The sequence below is a fragment of the Erythrolamprus reginae genome, chromosome 1 (genome assembly GCF_031021105.1).
Source record: "Erythrolamprus reginae isolate rEryReg1 chromosome 1, rEryReg1.hap1, whole genome shotgun sequence".
Taxonomy (NCBI): domain Eukaryota; kingdom Metazoa; phylum Chordata; class Lepidosauria; order Squamata; family Dipsadidae; genus Erythrolamprus; species Erythrolamprus reginae.
In genome coordinates, this window is record NC_091950.1 from 365,540,146 (window position 1) to 365,554,570 (window position 14,425).

At 39.9% G+C, this 14,425-nt stretch overlaps 1 long non-coding RNA gene across 1 annotated transcript in view; it reads left to right on the forward strand.

The window, feature by feature from the left end:
* Positions 1-9,726: 9,726 nt before the first annotated feature.
* The window catches only part of LOC139161724 (uncharacterized), a 45,224-nt gene continuing 40,525 nt past the window's right edge, over positions 9,727-14,425 (forward strand). The window contains exon 1 of the long non-coding RNA XR_011558151.1: positions 9,727-9,818. This is a non-coding gene — a long non-coding RNA (uncharacterized lncRNA). The remainder of the gene's footprint in view (positions 9,819-14,425) is intronic.

Here is a 14,425-nt window from a genome sequence, read left to right on the forward strand (position 1 = left end):
AAGGAAGGAAAGAAAGAAAGAAAAAAAGAAAAAAAGAAATGGGGAAGGGACAGGAACAGAGGAAGGAAGCAAGGAAACTAATGAAAGGGGAGAGTAAGAAAGGAAGGACTGAAGGAAGGGAGGGAAGAAGGGAGGAAGGAGAAAGAAAAGAAGAAATAGAGGAAGGGAAGGTAAAAGAGAGAAAGAAAAAGAGCAAGAAAGAAAGAAAGAAAGAGAATGAAAGAGAAAGAAAAAGAGAGAGGGGAAATGAAAGAAATGGAGGGAAAGAAGGAGAGAAAGCAAGAGAAAGAAAAAAGAATGAAAGAGCAAGAGAAAAAGAGAGAAAGAAAGAAAAAGAAATGAAAGAAAGAAAGAAGGAAAGAAAGAAAGAAAGAAGGAAAGAAGGAAAGAAAGAAAGAAAGAAAGAAAGAAAGAAAGAGAATGAAAGAGAAATAAAAATAGAGAGGGAGAATGAAAGAAATGGAAGGAGGGAAGGAAGGAGAGAAAGCAAGAGAAAGAAAGAAAGAAAGCAAAAGAAAGAAAAAAAGAATGAAAGAGCAAGAGAGAAAGAAAGAAAGAAAAAGAAAGAAAAGAAAGAAGGAAAGAAAGAAGGAAAGAAAGAAGGAAAGAAAGAAGGAAAGAAAGAAGGAAAGAAAGAAGGAAAAAAAGAAAGAAAAAAGAAAGAATGAAAGAGAAATAAAAATAGAGGGGGAATGAAAGAAATGGGAGGAGGGAAGGAAGGAGAGAAAGTAAGAGAAAGAAAGAAAGAAAGAGAAAGAAAAAAGAATGAAAGAGCAAGAGAGAAAGAGAGAAAGAACGAAAGAAAGAAAGAAAGAAAAAGACAACTCCAAAGAAAGGCTCACTGAGCGGATGCATGAAAAGAGGGACTTGGACCTCCACTTGCCTCCCCCTCGCGCTTACCTGCTCCCAGCGCCAGCAGCAGGAATGCAAGCGAGTAAGCCAGCGCCTGCCCAAAAGAAGCTATTGGCTCCGGGCGGCGGGCGGTGTTCACGGCCCCCCCCCCCGAACCCACGGCCCAGCATCTCCGGAGGCCGAAAGGCGCGGCTCTCTTGCCCTCTCAATCCTCGGGGGGACACAAGACCGGCAGAGAAGCCTTCTTTCCTCGCGGGGGTGGGAAGAAGGTGTGGGGCTGCTATCGGAGAAGCTCCACAGAGGCAGAGTTCATCGCAATCGGGGTTGGGGAGTTTTTGGCGGGCGCCGGCCCCCCCCCCCCCCATTTTTCAATTTGGCCAGGCCCGTGACGCCACTCCCAGTAATACCGGTCTATCGGCGGCCCTGACCAGGCCCACCAGAAGTTGGGAAATGGGCTGTTTCTGGCCTCCAAAGAGCCTCTGGGAAGGCATGGGAGGCAATGTTCGCCCTCTCTAAGCATTGAATTATGGGTGTGGGCACTCACACAGGCGTGATAGTATGTGTGTCTGCACTTTCGGCACCCGAGGGAACAAAGGTTCGGCATCACTGTCCTAGGCCTTTCATCTGTTTTCTGTCAGACCAACTAAATGTCCTTGATAATTCGGAATAAAGTTTAAGAAAACAACTTTTTGACTTGAATTTTGTATGATGTATTGATGTCTTAGAGAAATACTTCACTCAGTATTTTTCAATACTTTTTGAAGCCTATTCTGTGTCTTCCTGGTCTTATTTCATTACTCTAATGGTCAGACCACTATCAAGAGTGACAATAGCAGGACTGGCAGAACAAAAAATCTGAACAACCATCTCTGCCACCTTGTTTGTGCTTTCTGCAACCCATATTTGATAGCCTTAGGCAATGACTCATGTGATCCTTGCTTTTTTATTAGAAAAAACTCTGACATATCTGACTTCAAACCATAGTAGAGATATGAATTATAAACTCAGAGTGCTTACAACTCATGACTCAATATGACAACTACATATTTGGAACAAAACATGGGTTTTGGGTGTTATTATAGGTGATGTATTTCATCAACGTTGGACTGCATTTTTTTTCTTTCAAACGTATCAATTTCTGCTGTATGTGCAAGCAACACTTCAATTTGACAATTTCTACAAAATGCATTACAATTTAATTTAAAACATCTTTAAAATAATTAAATGTCCCAGGATTCTATTAGGGCAGACCAATCAAAATTTGCATTCTCCAGAACTTTTCTTGAGCGCAGATCAGGGGTGTCAAACTGATGTCGTCACCACGGTGTCACATCATGATGTATCAGGACTTCCCCCCCTTCTTTGCTAAACAAGCCGTGGGCGTGGGTGTGGCCAGCATGTGACGCATGCGACCTGCAGGCCTGGAATTTGACAGCCCTGACCTAGATGAAAGGCAAATAGGATAGGAAAATAACATTGGTTACTATTTTAGTTAGTATAAATGTGCAATTTTACCTTGCTTGTATTATGCACTATTTATGATGGCTTATGTTAACACAGTAACATACAATTTGATTGCAGTAAGATGATATTATAATTACATGAAAAAGATTTTGATAATCTAACTCCAGCACTCCACTGTTATTAAACACTGATATTATTAACAGGGGAAGATTCCGGAGTTATAATGCAATCCAGGGGTAGACTGCTAGCCGGAATGCTAAATTGGGCTCGCTGCCACGGCTCATGAGTGCTTGCGGGGACAGCGCGATTTTGCTTCTGCACCTGTGGACATAGCAAAATCGTGAATGGAGCCGCAGGTGCGCCCATGTTTCGGTGAGGGTTTTTTGCTTCTGCACATGCCGATACATGGATGCACCTGTGGCTCCGTACACAATTTTGCTATCTCCACATGTACAGAAGCAAAATCGCACTAGCCCCACAAGCACTCAGGAGCCACGGCGGTGAGCCCAATTTAGCGTTCTGGCTAGAACCCACCCCTGATGCAATCACAACATAATACTTTTTCTCATTCATTTCTACTCCTAACCCCCAAACCTTTAACCTTAGATTATCTACTATTGACCACTCCCCCTTTCTAAGATGTCTGTAAGGGCTGTGCATAAGCGCACCATTGTGCCTACCGTCCCTGTCCTACTGTTCTATTGCCTTCTATCATTACTTTTTATTATTACTTTTCTAATGTTCTATTTATACAAATTACAGTCCTATAATTGTTTGACAAATATATAAATAAAATAAATAAATAAAATATTATCTGGATCTCCCCCATAGTTACAGCTAATAACAAAATACTTAAGTGCCAAAGACCACTGCAACAACATAACCAAGAAGGCTTCAAGAGTTGTAAACCTAATCCTATGTAGCTTCTGCTCTGGCAATCTCTCACTACTTACCAGAGCTTACAAAACTTTCGCCAGACCCATCCTTGAATATAGCTCACCTGTTTGGAACCCATATCGCATCTCAGACATTAATACCCTTGAAAATGTCACTCCTCCACTTGAAGCAGAATACCCTACGAGACTAGACTTTCAATCCTGGGCCTAGAAAGTTTAGAACTAAGACGCCTTAAATATGATCTAAGTATTGCCCACAAGATCATATGCTGCAATGTCCTGCCTGTTGGCGACTACTTCAGCTTCAACCACAACAACACAAGAGTACACAACAGATTTAAACTTAATATTAACCACTCCAAACTTGACTGTAAAAAATACGACTTCAGTAACTGAGTTGTCGAAGCGTGGAACTCATTACAGGACTCCATAGTGTCATCCCCAAACCCCCAACACTTTACCCTTAGATTATCCACGGTTGACCTATCCAGATTCCTAAGAGGTCAGTAAGGGGCGAGTACAAGTGCACTAGAGTGCCTCCCATCCTCTGTCCTATTGCTCTCCTACATCTCCTATACCTTTCTTCTATTCCTATATCTCTTCTTCTATTCTTTCATTGCTATGTTTTATTCCTATATCTTCTCTTCTATTCTTTCTTAGATATATTTTACTATGAGTATATCCTCTATAACCTTCATTAGGTATTTTACTATGTGAATACCCACTAAAACCTTCATTATGTATTGGACAAAATCAATCAATAAATAAAATAAATAAATAAAAAAATAAATAAATAAAAAAAAGCTAATTCAGAACAGAGGTAATCCTAAAATATCTTGGACTTCAGTGTTTGAGAAATTTGAAAGTCTTCAATGCTATACTGAATTATGCCTGAAAACAAATCTGTAACTAGTGTGTTCTTGCAAGTTTGGTAATGCCTATTTGCATTTTATCCTACTCTTGCATCATTAATTTACAAGACTTTATGAGCATCATGACGCAGGTAGTTCAGATGTAATTACAAGCTTTGTGTCACCAAAGCCAGGTGTGACCTCGTCAAGAATAGATACAATTGATGTATCTATTTAAACTAGGGAAAATTACTTATAACCTCAATTTCCACATACCTGAAGAATTTACCAGTAACTAGACAACCTGTCACCTTGGTTCATCATTTCAAAGTTATTTCCTTTATTGTACCAAATTTCTCAATGCCTTCATCAATGGTGGAACTTCTAATGTATTTTAGAAGTTGATAAACATTCAGGAAGATATTCAGAGATATATCTGCCTTGAAAGTAACCCATGTGGAAGTGTCTAGCATAGTCAAATATCAGGAGCTGACCACAGGAAATGTTTTATGGTATTTTGTATTTTGTCATAACATACTTTCACGATATTTTTAATGTCATGTTTTATAAGTTTCCAGATTTCAATTCCACTGGACTCATGAGTCCCAGAATTTGGGGGCATTCTGTGTTTAGTCCATTGTGGTATGTTGGTTGAAAAGGTTTTGCTCTATGGTGTACAATTTTGCCCAGTTAAAAGTTTCAGATACAAGAGTTTTAATAGTATACATATTAATCTGAAACCTCATTCTTCAAGGGAAGTATTCTCTGATCCAAAGCAGATAGCATTTGTATTTGCATTTGTCTGCTTTCTAACTAGAGTTACATCTCCCCTTATCCTTATTTGTTTGTTTGTTTTTCTGCGCTGCCCAACTCTCTAGGTATTCAGGGCGGCTCACAACAAAAACAAACATGAATCAATTTAAAATAATTTAAAATAATTTCAGCCAACCTCGCTAGTCATCCCCCCGAAGTCAATGACCCCAGGCTTGTCAGAAAAGCCAGGACTTATAGCTTTCCAGATTACCATTGTTAGTGTTCTGTCAGACTCTCTGATAGGAGCCTCCCGAAAATTCAAGGGTACAAATTTCAGACACACACACGTTTGAAAATTCAAAACAATGTTCTTTATCACAAAAGTCTAAATAAACTAAGCACTCTTTTTGTATTGCAAAGAGCACTCTTCCCAAAACAACCGGGTAGTCTGTACAATTTCCCTTAAGCAGTCATTAAGTACTTAGCCAGCAGCTGTGAAGAAACTTCACAACCCTTCTTCTTCCAATGAAGTGAGACACACACACACACACACGTTGCTCTGCTTTGGTTTCAAAGGTGTGAAAAAGCAACAAAGTCCAGCATACAAGATTCCTGACGAACTGCGATCAGATATTCTTCCACAATGGCCAAACCCACATGCTGCTATTTATAGCAGCAGCCCTAATTACTGGAGCCCCAGCCAAACACAGGTGGCCTCACTTATTTCCTGTAATATGTTCTTACTTCGTCTCTTCTACGCATAATTCTGCGCTTGTGTGGGTCCAAAATGTCATCATCTGAATCAATGGAAGATAAGGGAGATTGACTGCCTTGGCTGTGTGCCAAGCCCTCCCCTGCCGATTCACTGCCACCTTCTTCTTCGTCTGAGGAAACTAAACTCTGAACTTATTCTGTCGGCAATAACACAGGCCTGTAGCATGTTGAATTTTCCCCTGCATCCACACCCCCATTCCCTGGGGCAGGAGCTGGGCCAGAGGCAACCACAACAGTTAGTCTTCTTCCAGGACATTATTGACTCTAAATACTATTATTATTATTATTGTTATTGTTGTTGGTTGCTGTTGTTGGAAAGGACCTTGTAAGTCATCTAGTCCAACCCCCCACTCAAGACGGAGTTCCTACACCATTTGAGACAGATGGCAGTCCAGTCTCCCCTTGAAGGTCGCAAGTCTTGGGGATCTCACAACCTCTGTTGGCAAGCTGTTCCACTGGTTGATCGCTCTCACTGTCAGAAAGTTTCTCCTCACTTCTCTCTTTGGTCTGCTCCCATCCATTATTCCCATCCATTATTCCTTCTTTGGTGTTCTGGTGCCATGGAGAAAAGCCTATTCCTTCCTCTCTGTGGCATCCCCTCAAGTATTGAAACACTGCTATCATGTCACCCCTGTTCCTTCTCTTCACCAGACTAGCCAAACTCAGTTTCTGCAGTCACTCTTTGTATGTTTTATTTTCCAGACCTTTGCCATCCTGGTTGCTCTCTTCTGCACTTTCTCTAGAGTTTCAATGTTTCTCTAGAGTTTTTTGTAGTGTGGTGACCAAATCTGGATGCAGTACTCTAGATGTGGTACTAGTATCTCTCTGGCCCTTGATTGTATCCCTATTTAGGTAGCTCAGGACTGCATTGGCCTTTTTCGCTGCTGCTGCACACTGCTGGCTCATATTTAGTTGCCTGTCTACCAGGACTCTGAGATTCCTCTTGCAGTCGCTGCTGTTGAGTGTGGCTTTGCCCAGTTTATGTGTATGTTTGATTGTTTTTACCTAGGAGTAAAATTTTACTTTTCTCTTTGTTGAATTTCATTTTGTTGGTTTGGCCCAGTATTTGCTACTCCCGCCAATTCATCTGTGAATTTGGTTAGTTCTCCTGCTATTCTCACATCTAGATCATTTATGAAGACATTGAAGAGTACTGGGATGGAACCTTGTGGTTACCCCACTGCTTACTTTTCTCTATGTGGACTTAGAGTGATTGAGGAATACTCACTGGGTACGGTTAGTCGGCCAGTTGTTAATCCATCTGATTGTGTATCCCGCCTTTTTCTAGCTTGTGAAAAGGTACATTGTGGTCTACTTTGTCAAATACTTTGCTGAAGTCCAGGTATCTATTTTCGTAGATGGGGACATCAGTTCTTTTCCAGTCCTCAGGTAGTTCCCCCATATTCCATGATTTGTGGAAGATGTGATGCTGTGGTTTTGAGATGACTTCTGCTAGTTCTTTTAGAACTCTGGTATGTAATCTTTCTGGTCCTAGTGCTTTGTATTAGTTAAGTTCAGACAGGTGATCTCTTATTTTATTTTTGCTTAAGTTGAGTCTTGTTTTGAATCTATATTTAATATTTGTGTTGTTGGGTTGTTGGGCTGCAGTTTCCTTTTCTGTGAAGACTGATGCAAAGAACGTGTTAAGTAGCTCTGCTTTGTCTGTGTTGTCTGTTACTTGTTTGCCTTCTTCTCTCTTTAGTGGACCAACTTTTTCCTTGATATTTTTCTTGTTGTTTGTGTGTTGGAAGCAGCTTTTTTTCTTGTCTATTATTTCAGAACATTAGTAGCTTTCTTGGACGAAAAACGGGTTCCTTTCAGGGCGGGGAACAAAAAGAAGTCTGCTGGGGCGATGTCAGGACTATAGGGGGGGGCAGCATTGGCACCTGGTGTTTGGCCAGGAACTCGCAGACTTGTAGTGCATTGTGGCAAGGTGCATTTTTCGTCCATAGAAGAGATCCAATCAGCCATGATGAAGACCTTGCGAGAGGTCCCCAAAGACGCCTTCCAGGGTGCGTACCGGTCATGGCAGAGTCGCTGGAAAAAATGTGTAGAGGCCCAAGGACAGTACTTTGTAGAATTTTAGGTGTTTGTGCAAATCTGTTCAATAAATTACTTTTAAAAAATAATTGCATTACTTTTGGAATGCACACTATATCTAGAAGTCACCTAACTGAAGGAAACAGGACTTGCTTGTATAAGTAAACAGATTTACTTTTTTCCATGACCAGACTATTCAGAAGGGTTAAAGCCAGTGTAGATAACGAAGGATTAACTCTAGAACATCCATTCACTCTGTTGAGCAAATGGATCCTAGATTACTAGGTATGTGATTGAGGGTATGTATGTTGGTTGGGTTTATTAATGTTTATACTGTTTTACATTGTTTTTATATTGCTGTTATGTTTATTCCTTGGATATTGCTAATTATGTTTATTCCTTGGAAGTTGACCAGAGTCTTCTGGGAGTTGAGATGCATACAAAAATGACTAATAAATAACACTGGGGAACAGCAATTTCATTGTCTTAAATCTGTGACTTGTTTTGGCCTCTGGATCCAAAAATAACCACAGATTTTGGTTATCACATCAACTTTTTAAGCTACAGGATACCCTCAAAAGTCATGCAAATTGTGCATATAAAGGAAAATAAAGTAAAAACGTACCAAATATATTGTTTACAAAGAATAATTTTATTTATACAAAGGCTATAATAGTTACTGCAAGTTACATTGTGTTCATACAGATAATTGTTTTTTTTATCAAATGGTAATTATACATATTAAGGTAAATTTTTTCACTTATTGATTTTTCTGGAGTGGCTTGATGCTCCAACAAGTCAGACATCATATATACGTCCCATCTACCTTGATACTGTGCCTCCAAGACTTTCAAATCTTGGTGGAATCGCTCACCCTGCTCATCACTGACTGCACCAAGATTTTCCGGGAAGTTAGCAAGATGGTAAAAAATGCAATTTGATGCTCTTGTTGCCTAATTGACAATATTATATATATAAGGTGTAGAGAAAAAACTTGATATGGTAGAAGAAAACTAACTACAGTTTTGAAACCAGTATGCCTAATTAACTATAAAAAAAGCTCAAAAATCAAGCTCAACATAAATTTTGTTACAAATTGTTCCCCAGTGTGATTAAATAAACAGAAGCCTACTTGTGTCGTTTTATCTTAGAATATACTTTCACCAATAATTGATCAATGGGAATAACAATGGTTTTGGCAGGGGGTTGTTTTGTTTTCCTACTGCAAAGAATACAAGCATTTGGGTAAATAATGAGGGTATTTCAGGGTTTGTGAAACGTTTTTGGAGATTTTTTGCTTAGCTACCATTTATTGAAAAAAAAATGAAAAAGTTTGCAACCATCTATTGCAGGGGTGGGCAAAGTTGGCTCTTCTATGACTTGTAGACTTTAATACCCAGAATTCCTGAGCCAATCTTGCCAGCTCAGGAATTCTGGGAGTTGAAGTCCACATGTCATAGAAGAGCCAACTTTGCATACTCAGGATCTATTGAAACGTTTCAACGACCATGTGTCTTTTTCCACGGGGGTCCTCATCTGCATGCCCCTTTAAGACTTCGGCTACTCCAATCAACTTCCCAGGTTTCCTCCGGCCCCACAAAACACGTCATGGCAAACCGATGGTATCATCGCCCCTTTCAGCCTCGAGAGGAAGTGGGGTGCCGACGCGAAACAAAAGAATAATGTCGCGGGACAAGAGCATTCGAGAAGGTCAGTCGGTCGGGCCCGAGCAGCTTCAATGCAGGCAACGAGGAAAGCAGCACACACCTCCCTCCCTTCCTCATCGGCTTTTTCCATCTTCGGTTCACAGCGAGCGGATTGCTGTAAAGGAGTGACTCAGAAGGGGCGGGACTACGGTCTGTTTCTCCTTGAAGGAGTGACTCATCAGTGACCGCGGAAGCCGCCTCCAAAGGAAGGCGCATTATCTGACTATTTATAGCCTCCGAAAAGGCTGAAGAATGACGTCAGGCGAACGGTAGGTGGGCGGTGACCGGGTTTCGGCCTCGCCCCGCGATTGGCCTGCCTGCCTCTCCCTCCCCCCCACCTCCTTGGGATGTATTTTGAGCCCTGGAGCCATCCAACGTTCGATGCAAGAAGACGGTTGACCGCTAGGTGGCAGCAGATGGAATCCAAATCGTCTAGAGACGTATATAAAGTCGTCCGGAATTTTGGAGTTCTGAATAACGAGGTTGGGACGGAGGTGACAACGGCAGCTGTACCGTTTTCCAGCATAGGTTACTCTCCCCTTATAAGGGTAGCCAAAGGCAGTGGTGGGCTGCTGGGGTGTGTGTGGATGCAGTGAGGGTAGTAAGTTTATGCACAATTTATTGAATACTTAATAGTTCATTTATTGTCCTCTAGTATCTTAGTATGATCCTTAATTACTTTTAAAATAGTATATAATTAAATAGTATGTTTTTACCCATAAACGCTTTAATCATTTTAATCATTATCTAGAACTGAACTTTTATAACAATTAAAGAAAAACAAGCTACTTGCCTAATTTGTTATCATACTGAACCTGGTGGGTTCAGTACAAAACCTTAAAATGTTACTGGTGGTCTTGCAATCCAAATTCAGATGCTTGGCAACTAGTTCATATTTATGATTATTTATTTATTTATTTGTGAAATTTATATGCCGCCCAACTCCAATTGGATTCTGGGCAGCTTACAACAATAACAATAATTAAAAGTGTAAAAAATATGGGTTACAATAACAATAGTAAAAAAAAACCAATATCAAATGCATTAATAACACTTAAAAATCATACGTACTTTCTATCATTCATGGTCTCAGGCCTGCCAGAAAAGCCAGGTCTTAACGGCTTTCCCGAAGGAAGACCGTTAGGGTGGGTGTAATGCAGATCTCTGAAGGCAGTTGGTTCCAAAGCAGTGGAGCCACCACAAAGAAGGCCCTTCCCTGTGGCCCCGCCAGCCGGCATTGTTTGGCAGACAGGACCTGGAGGAGACCAACTCTTTGGGCCCTTATTGGCCGCTGGGAGATATGAGCTATTGCTGTGTCCCATGAGCATGTGATCACCTTTTGCAATTTTTTGACAAGCAAAATCAATGGGAAAGCCAGATTCATTTAACAAGCAGGTTACTAACTTATCAACTGCAGTGATTCACTTAACGACTGTGGCAAGAAAAGTGATAAAATGGGGCAAAACTCAACAAATGTCTCACTTAACAGACATTTGGGGCTCAATTGTCGTAAGTTGAGGACTATATGTTAAAGTTTCACCCTCCTGCTGATCAGGAGGTTAAGAGAAGAGCAGGTACTCAAAGGTCTTTTACAGTTCTGGGTGTCGTAATCCTCGAGTGCTGCAATATTATTTTCGTAACAGTTCCGAAGTAATGAAACTACTATGAAGGGTCATGACAATCTAGCAAACTATTTAAATTTCTAGAAGCCTTGTGGAATGGAGCTTCTGTTTAGTGTGAGGTTATATTATAATTTTTTTAAAAATCTATCTAAAATGCAGTGGCTACAATATTCTTTTTCCAGGGGGTGATTATAAATTGTAGCCTTTAATTTTATGAATAGATTTTAATATGAATTGATATATTAATTGGTGATAGTACAGTCACAAGCATCATCTGATTCCCTTATGTTCAACCTCAAGGGAAAAGCTTGTATGTGTACTATGAAAAGAAATAATAAATGCTCAAAAATAATAATAGCTTGGAATAAGAAGAAAGGAAAAGCAATCAATTACAAACTTTCAGGCTGAATAGCTATGTTTTTGGATGCCTTGTAGCATCTTCAGAGGCAGAGTGAGCTACTTTGCAGTGTCCTTCACTGGCAACTGACTGGGTTCTCATATTGATAACTGGCAAGATCCTCTGGTTGGCCTATATGACGGAATTCCAAGAAAGCTGGTTTCTCATCGATATAGGTTTCTGATTGTTCTGTTTTGAAGAACTTCCAAAAGAATTGGTACCTGATTTGCCTCTCTTTGAATGAGGCTGCCAATTGGTTCTTTGTACGATATATATGCAAATAACTTTTGAATTTTGATGTGGGAGATTTCTGAGAATACTATGGATTGGCAAAAAGCCCAAACAAATGGATCGCCAAACAAATCAGTGGTAGAAGTCTTACTGGGCACAAATGACCACTCTCTACTTATCCTACTTTAGACCCATTATGCAAAGCCCTAGCTCTCTCTAAAAGCTCTAATGCTGGGAAGGGAAGGGAAGAGGATGACGAGTAAGAAAAGAAAAAATTGTGCAGAATGCAGCTGCGAGAGCAATCATGGGCTTTTCCAAATATGCCCATGTTACACCAACACTCCGCAGTCTGCATTGGTTGCCGATCAGTTTCCGGTCACAATTCAAAGTGTTGGTTATGACCTATAAAGCCCTTCATGGCACCGGACCAGATTATCTCAGGGACCGCCTTCTGCCGCACGAATCCCAGCGACCAGTTAGGTCCCACAGAGTGGATCTTCTCCGGGTCCCGTCAACCAAACAATGCCGCTTGGCGGGACCCAGGGGAAGAGCCTTCTCTGTGGCGGCCCCGGCCCTCTGGAACCAACTCCCCCCAGAAATTAGAATTGCCCCCACCCTCCTTGCCTTTTGTAAGCTACTTAAAACCCACCTCTGCCGTCAGGCATGGGGGAATTGAGATACGCTTTCCCCCTAGGCCTTTACAATTATAAATAAATAAACAAACAAACAAACAAGAAGGATACATACAGTTGCAATAGCAATGAGTGCACTGTTGGAAGAGCTGAAGGACCAAAGGAGGGACAGATTGGCATGGAAAAATTTATCTGTGCTGGTGCTAAGAACTGACAATAACTTGGTGGCCTGCAATCAATCTATCCAGACTTATGACATATCAATTTTAGAGAAATCCAAGAAAACCCTGTTCCTCCTTAGCCAGTTTTTGAGCCATATTACTACTCTTTTTTTTTTTGGTGGTTTATTTATTATTTTATTTATTAATTATACTTATAGGCCACCCAACTCCTGCCGGACTCTGGGCGGTGTGCAACATGTAAAAAACAGTATAAAAACAATCTAAAACATGTAGAAAAACCATTCATCTTGTTTAGTGATTTGAACAAGATGTTATCAAGTTGCTCAACTGATTGAGCATGAGTTGCTTAATTGATTGAGCTAATGTGATTACCTAAGGGCTGTTTAGTCTTGGTGTGGCATAAGGCTAGGTTCCATGTTTTGTTGATTTCCAAACTCTCCTTCTCTTTATTGAAGTTATTGGAATGTTTATGGATCTCAATAGTATGTCTGGGTAGTGTATATTGTAGCTTGACAGACTGGCCAATACATCTGTGTCTTTGAAGTAGATGGTGGGTCAAATACATTCTTTGACATTGATTATATCAATGCCTTCCATGTTCCTTAAGCCAAAAATTAATAGACTTGTGGTTCCAATCTATACTTCTACACAACTAAAGCGCTGTGCTAATGATGCTTTTAGGTTTTGTTTGCTTTATTTAGTTGTTTCTCTAATAATTTTCTGATATGATTATAACTTTCTCAATATAAGGGAGAAACATTTTCCTATTGGAGGTGGTTTGCCTTTGGATGCAGTGTATTTATTGCTGTTAGATTGATTACTCACATTAGCTTATAGAGCATTATCAAGTCTGAAGTCATCTGATAATCTTGCAGTGTCCTAGATGAATCTGGAACAGTCAGTAGGAGTTTTGATGATGGTTCACTTCTGGGAGGATGATGGAACTTTTATATAAATAATGACTCATGTGTGTTGGCTTTCAATATACAATATGTCTTAGTTGCAGGTAGTCTTTGACTAATGATCACATAATTGAGACTGGAATTTCTGTTGCTAAGTGATGCAATTGTTAGTTGAGTTGTGCCCAATTTTACAACAATTTTGCCTGACCTAGAATCAGTTTTCTTGGACTCTGTGATACATCCAGTCAGAGGAGCTTGCCAAATTCAATAGAAGGGCCAAGAAATATACTACAAAGTAGCTCACTCTCCCTGTGAAGATGCTACAATTGTCATCAGGACACCAAAATACTCGACCACAAATATTTATAATAAACACTCATCACTTCTTGCTTGATACCAGCCGTGATACACACGTATATACTTTGTGCTGTTGTCATTTAAAATGCTTTTTCAAATTATTTTGTTTTCACATGTCCACGTAGCTGTTGAAACATGAACTTTTGGTTTTTTAAAACTTCCTTTCTGCCTTTTAAAGTTCACATTCCTTAACTCTGTTCAACCACCATTGTCTTAGTCTTACCTTTGTGTTAATTTATTCAGTCTTCCTTTGCATGTGCCTTGCATCTTGATTCTCATTTGTTGGGTCTATATGACTAGTCAGTTTTCTTTCATACTGATCACTCATTTTTGTATTTAATTTATATTTATTCAGCATCCATTCATAGATATTATCTATTTTTGTTTTACCACATATTTAAATGTGTTGAATTTATTTTTATATTTCCCTGACATATTCAACTGTCACTTCAGTATAAAAAGTTGAGTAGAAGCACACATGTTAAAAAGGTCACGTAATATTCAGTAAGCAACCCCATCCCTATTTTAACATTTCGCTAACCATTTTCTATATCTGCAAGCCTGTTGTCTGAATCCTAGCAGGTGTATTTTGTAATGCACTGTTTTTATAGTTTGGAATGTTGTGCTAACTTAGCGATTTGTATTCATTCAATCATTGTTTTCATTTCTGGAATGTTTTAATCTTTGTGTACTCTTCAGAATCACATCTCTGACATGGATAGCTCCATAAATTGCTTAAATAAATCAATACTTTAAATCAATAAGT